Source organism: Artibeus jamaicensis, unplaced genomic scaffold (genome assembly GCF_021234435.1).
Source record: "Artibeus jamaicensis isolate MK-2021 breed Jamaican fruit bat unplaced genomic scaffold, CSHL_Jam_final scaffold_660, whole genome shotgun sequence".
Taxonomy (NCBI): Eukaryota; Metazoa; Chordata; class Mammalia; order Chiroptera; family Phyllostomidae; genus Artibeus; species Artibeus jamaicensis.
The window spans coordinates 2,196,673-2,207,662 of NW_026522052.1; positions in this window are offsets into that span (position 1 = coordinate 2,196,673).

A 10,990-nucleotide genomic window follows, 5' to 3' on the forward strand; every position below is an offset into this window, starting at 1 on the left:
TTGTCACCTACCAGCGAATACTTGTTCCTTTTTGCAGATTTTCACCTCTGCAAACGTCGTGCACATCAGAAGCCTATTTACAAATGCCTTTTGCACTTATGTGCCCCAGTACACGGGAGGATTCCATTAACTAACGTTTTGTTAGGAGCTCCCAAGCCCCTTGAGAGAAGACTGTCCCCAGGTTCTCTCTCCGGTCACCAAATCCATCACCCACCTACATGACAAAACGGGGATGAAGCCCAAGGCCATCGGAGCAGCATGCAACAGACTCAAGGATTCCAGCAACTTGACCTTTCCTGTTGTAGTCGGAGACCATATTCCTGATATGGGACAGTGATGGATGGGACAGGAAGGACGGACGTATCGAGATAGGGAAGCATCATGACTGCCATTGAAACCCTTACTACCCAGGGCCTGTTGTGCACGGCACGGAAAGTCTCTGATAGTCCGAGTAGATTTCTTTTTCTCTCTAGGCCTGTTTCCTTCCCTGTAATACGGTGATGGAAGGAGAAGGTGCTACCCGCTGTCTCGCAACGATACTGTGAGGATCTACAAGATGGCATATGTAAGAGAGCCAGCACCATGCCTGACATGGAAGGGGTGCTCAACAAACAGTAACTCAGGCAGTACCATGACCATGTAAAAGGTGTGTGTTTACTATGGATTTCCATATGTGCGTATCCTAATGAGATGGGGAGGGCAATTTCCCAAAGACACTAATCCCATAGGCCAGCTGAGACCTTTGCCCAAAATCACACAGTAACCTGATGGCTTAAATCAGAACCCAAGGCTCCCTTTTCCTAGAACCAGGCTCTGGACAGCACGGCACAGTGCCCAAGTGCGCTTCAAGCGCACCTGTGTACAATTACAGTAAATGAGGACCAAAGAGGAGCTGGAAGGATTCCGCAACTGGAGGAGACAGGAGGAGAAACTATCAGTGCTCCTTCAGGTGGCTGTTTCTTGATGCTTGTCTAGTTCATCTGCACTTCTACGTAGAGGCCGCTGCATAAACAATCATGTTCTTCTCCTCTCCTCTGGGCTTTGTTTAAATCTTTGCTAAGATTCCTTCAGAGACGGGAGCCCCGAATTGAGTTCTCTCCTTCAAATAAAGGCTGAGCTGAGGGCAGACCCTCTGAGAGTCTCTCAGGACCCAGTGCATGTCTTGACTCTGTCCCCCCCCCCCAGCTCCCAGGACTTTGTGGGCTCTACATACATATTTTTGGGGTGCCCTGAAGAGCTGTGGGGAGTCTAATTTTAAATGTCCAGGTCCACAGCCCTGGTCAGACCGGGCTGGCTGAAGGACAGAGCTGAGCACTGTGGACAGAGGACAGGGCTGCCTGCAGGCAAGAAGTTGGTGAATCCAGGCAGGATCTGGAGGATCAGCCAGGAAAGCGAGGCCCACGCCACGGGTGTGTCTGAAGCCCTGTCAGAGAACGGTGTGTATGCTCACGGCCAGCGCCAGCTCTGCCGAATGGCTGGCTGCTCCAGCTGGCTCTCTTCCTTCTTACTTCACATTCTAATGTTTGGGTCAAGAAATGTGTAAATGGAAAGGCATGACCTAGCTATGTCAGGGAACTGAGGCAAATAAACCTGGAAAACAAGAAGGCCAGAAATCTTCGGTTAGGAGACTTGGTCGTGATTGTGCTGCTGTTACAGGTCCAATAGCTGACCTGTGATTCTTTGCAACAGTCGTTGAGGAAAAGAGACCCAGCCTCGGTGCGCTCTTGTCTGACACAGTGCAGTGGCCCAAGAAACCAAGAAGGAGGACCCGAAACTTGACCTCTAGGAGCCAACAAGCGTCAAGCTGAAGATCGCTTTGTAAGTTGTACAAATGTCTAATCGCTATGCCGTACACCTGAAACTAATGCAATATAGTAGTGCCAACAGTAATTGAAAAATAAAAATAAAAAAGGAAAGACAGTAAAACCTGAAAAGCCAGCGTTCATGCTGCCTGTCACCACCAGACCCAGTACACCTGGAGTGGGACTGGATCGTTGTGGTACTGTATTCTGATGGCCAGCGATCTGAGAAAACGGCGGGTTATGTGTCCTACCAGAACATATTACATTTCTGTTCCTTTTTTGTAAGGAGGGAAAACATGTAGGTAAGAGATTAGGAGTTCAGGAAAGAGGTTAATCAGTTTAAAGCTGCAGCCTGGCAATTTCCCTAGCACCCTTTTACCCGTTGACCAGTCATTCATCTGTGTCCTGGGCGGACGTTCCCTCCCTGGGGCACGAAGGCTCTGACAACATCTCCATGGCTTGCGGTCCTCCTGGGGCAAAGAGGGGAGCTGCCTGTGCTCTTCTGGAGTCGGGTGGGTCACACCTTCAGTTCCTGGAACAATAGCTTTTCACATGCATCCACTACTAAGCTTACCAATGATCACCTAAAACTACAATTTTCCAACTCTTGAGTCCCCCCATTAAAAAAAATCAGGTCACAGGCTTGAAAGAGAGTTTTACCCGAACTTTTAAATGTACACTGTTTGTTTGTATTTTCTTAGCTAGACTTTTAACAAGGACTAGCGGGCAACAGAATGGGTTGGACAAAGAGGCCTTGAGACCCTGTGTCTGACTTTGCTCCCAGACGCTACAGTAGTAACCTCAGGCTCTTGGAAACATAGGAAGTCAAACTATTGGAATGAGGCCTTCTCATCCTAACACCAAAGAAGCAGGCAGAGCGGAGGTCCCAGGGCCCCCACAAGCAACCCCACCTCCACCGCCAGGTGAGAAAAAGTCGGAGGCCCGAATTAAAGTGTTACCTCGCTGGCAGCAGAAGTGCGAGAAACTGCTGTGCCCTTTTGCACAGCGATCCTGAGGAGCTCGTGTATTTTCCTGTGAGGTGTTAAACACTGGCAGAGAGAGGGCATTCTAGAGCTGTTTAGGTCAAACGCTGGGGTTTCTTTTAACCCCTTAGAATTTTAACCAAACTCCAAAAGTGCCAAATTGTGATCCTGACACTGGCTGAAAAAATTTTGGAACATTAGCAGGGTAATCACTAACACCATTTTTTAAGCCTGTCTGACCTCAGTTGAGCCGCAGTATCTCTTTCCGTCCCGCACACCAGTCCTTGGAGCATCAAGAACACGGGGCCTGCCTGGCTCTTCCTCCCAGTGTTTCCCTCCCACTGCTGCTTACAGTCAGGTTGGCTTCCTGACTGGGTGGGGATCACTCCCCAAGGGACTATTTTAGGTTTTAAGACGAAGAGAAAGTCACCATTTCCCCACTTTCTTACCCAGGAGGGTCTCTGCAGGCCATTTAGGATCCCTAAACCTGACACTAACAGATGGATTTCAAAGAGGCCGAACCCACAGACACAGAGTAGAAGAGTGTGGTTGCCGCAGGTTGGGGGAGAGGGAAATGGGGAGGTTTTTGGTCCAAGAGTACAAACTCCCAGCTCTAAGGCAAATCAAATCTGGGGATCAAATGCACAGCATGGTGATTTTAAGTGACGGTAGTGTATTATATGTTTGACAGGTAGTAAGAGAAGAGATCTCACCACCACGTGCTCAGAAAGTCGTAGCCCTGTGAGGAGATGGCGGTGTTAACGAGCCTTACTGTGGTGATCGCTTTGCAGCCTGCACAGCATCTAATCCTCACTCTGTGCTCCTTAAATGCACATGTGTTACATGGTAGTGATGTCTCAAAACACCAAAGGAAAGAATAAACCAATAAAAACCAGCACTGAAACGCAGCCAAAGGGCATGATGAGTATTCCTGGGGTCTCCTCCTGGGGGGCGGGGCTCAGGGCAGAGAAATCACTTTAAATTGTAATGAAAACATGCAAAAGCAAAACGGTCCCAGGGAACGCATAGTCTCCGGTAAAATGCACTGCTCACCGCAGGGGCGTGTTACCAGAAAGCGCTGCCGGGTTGCGGTGGGAGGGGATGCGAGCATGCGCTGCAGCCGCAGGTGCAGGTGGCGTGGTTGCCGGGCACACGGAAAGCTCTGTGTCGCAGCAAACCAGCAGAAAAATCGTCGGAGGATATAAACAGACAGTCCTGCTAAAAAGGAACAAAAGGAACATGCTGTATGCTCAGACAGATGAGGAAATGCTTCACACCAGTAAAAGAAATAAGTAAAAATTGCAGTGAGATACTATTGAGGCAGGATAGTGAGGAGCTAGGAGAATTCCTTGGTGAGCGGAATAGGAAACTGAGACAGAGAGCTGAACACACCGGCTGAGCAGTTCACAGCCAGGTGCAGACGGTTCCCAGGGCAGAAGGCCCAGTTGCCTGACAGGGAGCAAACTGGGAAAACAAGAACCTCTCCTGCCTCCAGAGTAACCTCTCCTCCCCTGACCTTTCCCCTGGAGACAACATCTAGGCCTCACTTAGATTTCAATTCCAGGCCCAGAAAAGCAGCAAAACCAGGTGGGCAACACCAGGACCAACTGCAATGACTGAAGACCCCCTGCCCTGTCACTGACCAGTCAGAGAAGACCAGGCCTCTGAAAGGACACACCTGGAGAACCAACGCACATTCTACTGAGGTCTCCCCTGAGATTTCTGCCGGCAAGAGAGAGAAAAGGGCCTCAACACAGAGCACCCGGTGTACTCTCTCTCTGGGGAGCAGCCAGTGCCATTCCCACAAGCACGGCTCTCCTGAACTCTAGGGCAATGGGCAGCTGGCAGCTGGTCCCAGGCTGACCCCCTGAACCCGTACCCGAAGTCCCCTTTTCTCTGACTTCCCATTGGCTAAGGCAGCCCAGCCTAGGTTGCTTCTTCTATGCTAAGCTCTTCCTTGCTTTACTGTCCCCAGCTTTAATAAATGTTTCCTCACAGTCACCCGGACACGTGTTGTGACATCTTTCCCACACAAAGCCAAGAAGCCACACACGATAGCTGGTCCCAGGCGGACCCGCTCAGGCCAGGCTCCTGTCTAGTAACACTTTGAAGGAATCAGTGAGGTGGGAACACTGATTCCAAGAGCAGTTTAGGAAGTAACACAACTGAAATCATTGTTTTTTAAGATACAGACAAATCTCATGTTCATGGGACAATAAAAACACAGGTTATTTCCATCTCTACCAGACCCACATCTACAAGTTAACATGTAACTTCACAGAGGCTGAGCCCTTCATCAACTGTAAGTAAAATAAAAAATCAGTTTGTCCTTCTAGAGAGAGTACTGGCTACGTGGTTTTCTAGGCCCAGGGCAAATAAGAGTTGAAGGGCCCTGGTTCAAAAATTGTCAAGAATTTCAAGACAGGGACAGCAGAGCATTAAAACAAGTGCACAGGCCCTCCCCAGGGTGGGGCCTGGACGGCCACCCAGGCTGCAGGGCAGAAGCCGCCCTGCCTGTAGGAGGCAGGAAACAGCGCCCCACGGAGGACGCCAAGAGCACACACAGTCCCACTCGTGTGTGGTTCCGCCTCCAAGACAATTTTTCTCCACTGAGCGGAAAGAACGGCTTCCTCGTTGTGTGCTTCTGGGTAAGTTACCCAGCGTCTGTGAAGTTCCCTTGTCTGAATGACAGAAAGTGATGAACAATAACCCTCGCCAAGGAGTCGGGGGGAGGGAGCAGGGAGGGGACAAAATGAGTGAGGGCAGTTGGAAAGCACAAACTTTCACTTAGGAAACAAATTAGTCCTGGGAATGTGGTGTGCAGCTTGGGGGACTACGGTTCAAACACCGTATCACACCGTTGACCCTTGAACACTGGGGGGGTTAGGAGTGCCGATCCCCTGCACACGGGAAAACCCACATAGAACTTCAACTCCCTAAAAACTTTAGTGGCCTCTCCACATGCACCTGCCCACAGGGGATTTGTTCCAGGACCACCCCCCACCCACTCACCCCCCTGCAGATACCAACATCCTCAGATGCTCAAGTCCCTTACGCGAAACCGCATTGCATGGGTCAGTGCATACCACTGAGCCTTCACAGCAGGTTGGTTAAATCTGTGGATGATAAACCTGCAGATACGGTGGGCTGACTGCATACTTACTGAAAAACATCTGTGCATAAGTGGGCCCGAGCAGTTCAAACCAGTGCCATTCAAAAGTCAGTGCTACACACGAAAATTGGTTAAAAAAGTAGATCTTAAAAGTTTTCCTCACACACACACAAATTTGCAGCTATGTGTGGTGGTGGGGGTTAAGTAGACTTGTGAGGTGGCTGTTTCACAGTAGATACGTATATTGAATTACCATGTCAAACACCTGAGACTAATGTCAATCATATCTCAATAAGAAATCTCTGGTTGTCACATCGAACAAAGCAAAAAAGGTAAAATTAATATATTTAACCCAATATATTCAAAATATTGCCTTTTCATTATGTAACAAATCTTCAAATTATAAATGAAAACACCAAACCTAGTCCTATATTCCTAGGGTTGTAATGGACACTAAACATGGTACGTGTTTGGCAGTGCTGTGAGCCGAGTCTGGTATAAAGTTTTACAGGTATGTAGCACCAGAGTGGAGTTCTGGCATCCCGGCCCGCTACTTTCAGACTCTCTCTTGAGAGTCAGTTCTCTTAACTCAGGAAAAGCTTCTGGAAAAAGTGACCCTGAACTGCATTATAAGGAGAGGAAGAAGTGTGATGTGGTTGTCAGGAGGTGGGAGGTTGTCCCAAACCAAAACGACAGCTCGGATAAAAGCTTGCAGAAAGGAAGGGTGAGCCCATCTCGGGGGACTGCAGACCCGTCAGCCTCAGAGGCCGACAGGAGACCAGAGCTGACAAGTCAGATGGGCAGACACCGCAAAATCTTCACAACTCGCCCTTCCCCTGGCAAATCAGAGCAGCGCCTGTCAAATCCCCCCACTTCAGATATCTCTGAAGGTGGAGGAAAGAAAATAACTCTCCAAACAGGCCACTACAACTGGGATACTTCTTTAACTTTCTGTGTTCATCATCACAAATACACAAAAATTTTACGTTCTATTCCATCATATACCCAAGATTGTTTTATTGTGTTTTTTAAAAGAGTTTATTTATTTATTTTCAGAGAGACAAGAAGGGAGGGAGAAAGAGGAGAGGAACATTGATTGGTTGCCTCTTGTACACCCACAACCAGGGACCTGCCCAGCAACCAGGCATGTGCCCTGACCAAGAATCAAAACAGTGACCTTTTGGTTTGCAGGATGACACTCAACCCAGTGAGCTACACTGGTCAGAGCACCAAGATTATTTTAATATTAAAAATAATCATCTCCTCTCAAAAAAACTTTGCTAAAATTTAATTCCATCAGGATGTTTTGTATTTTCTCTGAACACAAGAGGCACACTTAAGTGCCCCAGTCTGCAAAGCACTGTAACAGTAGCACCTTACTAGTGGCTTGTTGGTGATAAAGGCTGCTGCACAGAGTCCACACTTGACCATGGTCCTCGTGGCACTTGAGAACCAGAACTTTGGGGGTGGGGCCCGGAAGAGGACACGCCCCGTGTGGAAAACCCGGGTTTCTGTCCAGTCTTCTCCATGGCTCTTTCCCCTGGTACATCCTGCCCTCGCCGTGAGCCTCCAGCCACACCCCTTCTAGACTCCCAGAGAGCTAACTGGCTTATGGAGATTTATAACTACTTGAATTTTCCCAGAATTTCTAATGTTTTTGCTCCTTTTAGTTTTTCTGCACCATGACTGGAAGTAGAGCCATGGGAGGGGGCAGGGCAGGGGAGGTTGCGCTGCGGACCTAGAACAGAGTGAGTTCCGTGAGAGGGAGGAGCAGCCTCTGACACCCGTGCCTGGGAGACCACCCAGCTCCATGGCTTCTACCTACTGCCCTGGGCCCCTTGAACCAGGCACATGTCTGCTCTCCAGGGCCTTACCCCTGTGGCAGAATTATCGTTTGTTTATGATTGGGACCAGGCTGCCGAATACAGACAGTTCTCTAGTGAACTCGGAGCACAGCCCTGGGCTTCTCACCGATCCAGGGAAGAGCTCTGTGTGCACTTACCTCCCTTTGTTGAACTGTGCGTGTGTCGCTCAGGTGCTCGGTGACAATGGCAGAGGCAAACTTCGTGACCGCCTCTTCATGCATAAAAGAGGAATCGGGGGAAGCCGGTCATACTTTCTAGGTCCCTTCTTCCATTCTCAGAAATAGTTTTTATTACTAGCAGAAGGGCTGTCGTATTGTAAAATAGGATATTGTAAAGGCATGTAAAATATCTTTTCTGATTGCTTCAGTGCGGTGGAGGTTGAGGAGGGTGTCAGTGAGATGAGACGCACCTGGTGTGGCTAACTGTTGAAGTGGGTGTTGAGAACACGGGGTTCATTACGCTATTCTCTCTACCTTTGTTTTAGGTTGGGAATTTTCCACAAGAGATTTTTAAGAAATGCCTGCCTTCGTGGAGTTTACATTGTCTTTTACAAAGGAGGCTATGGGAGAGAATCGGCACACAGTGGGATGCACGGTGCTCACACCCAGTTCTGCTCCTTACTGCCTGTTCTGTCCTTCGTCACTGGTCACAGCCAGACCTTCACCATCACTTCTCTGCAGAGGGCCCCCTGATAGGCTCTCTGCCAGGTCACTGGGCTCAGGAGGAGGAGGAGGAACAGACAGGATGAAAAAGTTGTCTTCTGCGGAGCCAGCCCTGCAGTCAGGAAGCAAGGCCAGTCCGAGCAGAGAGAAGAGCCACTACGCCCCTTTAGACTTACACTGGAGAACCAGGATTTGACATAAAACTTGAACACACAGATTTCCAGGCCCCGCCCCACATGTACTAAACCAGCCTTGGGGGTGGGGGAGGTAGGAAGAAGTCGTTTCGAAAGCTGCCCTGGGACCCCATTGCCAGGCCAGGTGTGGGAATCGCTGCACCAGGCCGGCACTTGGCATCCAGTGGCTGGTGCTGCCCGTCTGTCCTAGAAGAGCAACCTGGCTCTACAAGTTTGGGTCAAACTGCTCTTCCACCTGGGAGCCTCCTACTGCCTTACTGTTCTCAGTGGCGGTACCTGGAGATCCCAGCATCCCTTTGACCATCCTGTCTGCTCATCGGTCCTCACTGCCTTCAGCAACTTGTCCCAGTGGGCAGCTCTGGTTCTGCCTGGCTGTTCTTCCCTGATGCAGCTGAACCAATAATTCAAATTCAAGCTACAAAGCCAGGGACTGTACGCATCATGGTGTAGTTTAGGTTCCTCAAACTCAACATAAATGAATTCACTGGGTTCTCCTCACTCCTTCAGCTCCCTCTTGGCTTTTATGTTTCTTGCTAGTCTTAGAACCGTAACTCTTGTTATCTTGTCTAGAAATTGACATTAATTATGATTAACTTATCTCCATCTCTCTCCATCCTCCACACTTTCGGGGGTGTCGAACTCGCAGCCCACAGGCCACCTGAGGCCCAGCGTGACTATGAATATGGCCAAACACGGAATTGTACATTTACTTGAAACCTTTTTTTATATCATCAGTTGTTGTCAGTGTTTGTGTATTTGATGTGCATCCCAAGACAAATCTTTTTCCCTATATGGCCCAGCGATGCCGAAAGGTTGGACGCCCATCCCATTACCCTATTCAGTGACTTCCACTCACGTCCTCCCTCTAGCACGTGGCCTCTGTCCCAGCCCAGCCCGCTTCACCGTGTACTTGGACACTGAATGCCTAAACGTCTCATCTCCAGTTGGTCCCAACACACTCCCCACGCCTTCCACAACTTCGAATCTCACCCCCTTCCTTTGAGTTGCTCACGAGTAAATCCCACCAATAATCTTCATCAAGGCTACATTGCTCTCCAGATAAAAACCCTTAACAGCCCAGGCTGGTGTGGCTCAGTTGGTTGGAGCATTGCCCCATACACCCCAAATCTGGGGGTTCAATTCCCAGTCAGGTCACTTACATAGGTTGCGGGTTTGATTGCCGGTCGGACACGTGTGGGAGGACCAGTTTCTCCTCACACTGATGTTTCTGTCTCTCCCTCTTCCTCCCTTTAAAATCTATAAGCATGTTTTTTTGATGTAAAAAACAAAACAAACAAAAAACCATTAATAACTTCCTTTGCCTACTGAATAAAGCCGAGACATCTTTTTTTCAGTGATTTGGCCCAACTCTACCCTATTGGGCTTGTATCCACCCACCGGTTTCATGTGCTCCCATAAAATGTTACTACTCATAGAATTCTGCCAGTGAAAAATTAGCTCGTGATTGTTTTCAAATAGGTTAAAAAGTCTTGTGATAATAAGTGTAGCAAATGAAGAAAGTATCATCTTCATAGATTTAGTGAGGACTTACTAATTTTGTTCTCATGGGGTTTTTTTTATATTGTGAGGGCGATTACTTTTTTTTTGATCTTCCTCATTAGATCTTTAGCACCAGCCCTAGAGACGAACCTCCCTGGTTGCAAGTGTCTGAATTGGCCGGCAGAGCTCAACCGTGAACTCAGTGGGGGATCTTGAAGTCCCATGGAAATGTCATCACCCCCCACACAGAAGCCATCTTTGTACATCTTCACACCAGGGGCAGCAGGTATTGCAGAAACTCCCTCCCAACTTTGGATGCAGCAGAGCCACAGGGCAAGGAGCAGCACACGGTGAGCGGAGTGGCACCCGGCAGGAAGCCATGGGGCCCAAAGGGAGGGGAACAGGGTGGGTACCAATGAACTCTGCTTATTGGGGCAACCTGAGTGAGTTCCCAGCCCAGGCTGTAGTCAAAGATGACACTAAACAGCTCTCCTTTGCTTTTGGAGTTGCTATGACAGCCCGGAATTTGCAAACCGAGCTGGACCAGAAGACAAATTCTGTCCTTGGACCAAAAAGTTAGTAGTTCCAAATGGTTCTGCTTATGGTTCTTACTGTCCCTTCTGACACTTGCCAGACAGAACTATCTCTAAATGGGGGATGTGGCAATGTCCCAATGGACCAGGCTATTTTCGAGCCGGCTGAAGCTGCGGTAGAAGGAATTTAGGTGTGATGGAAGGAACTTCTTGGCAAGAAAAGTTGGAAAATATTACAATAGGTCCCAGCACAGAGAACCTCATCATTTCTCAAAATTCTTTTATACGTGTTTAGTGTTCTGTGGTTTACTAATCACATTCACATACATTATCTCTCTG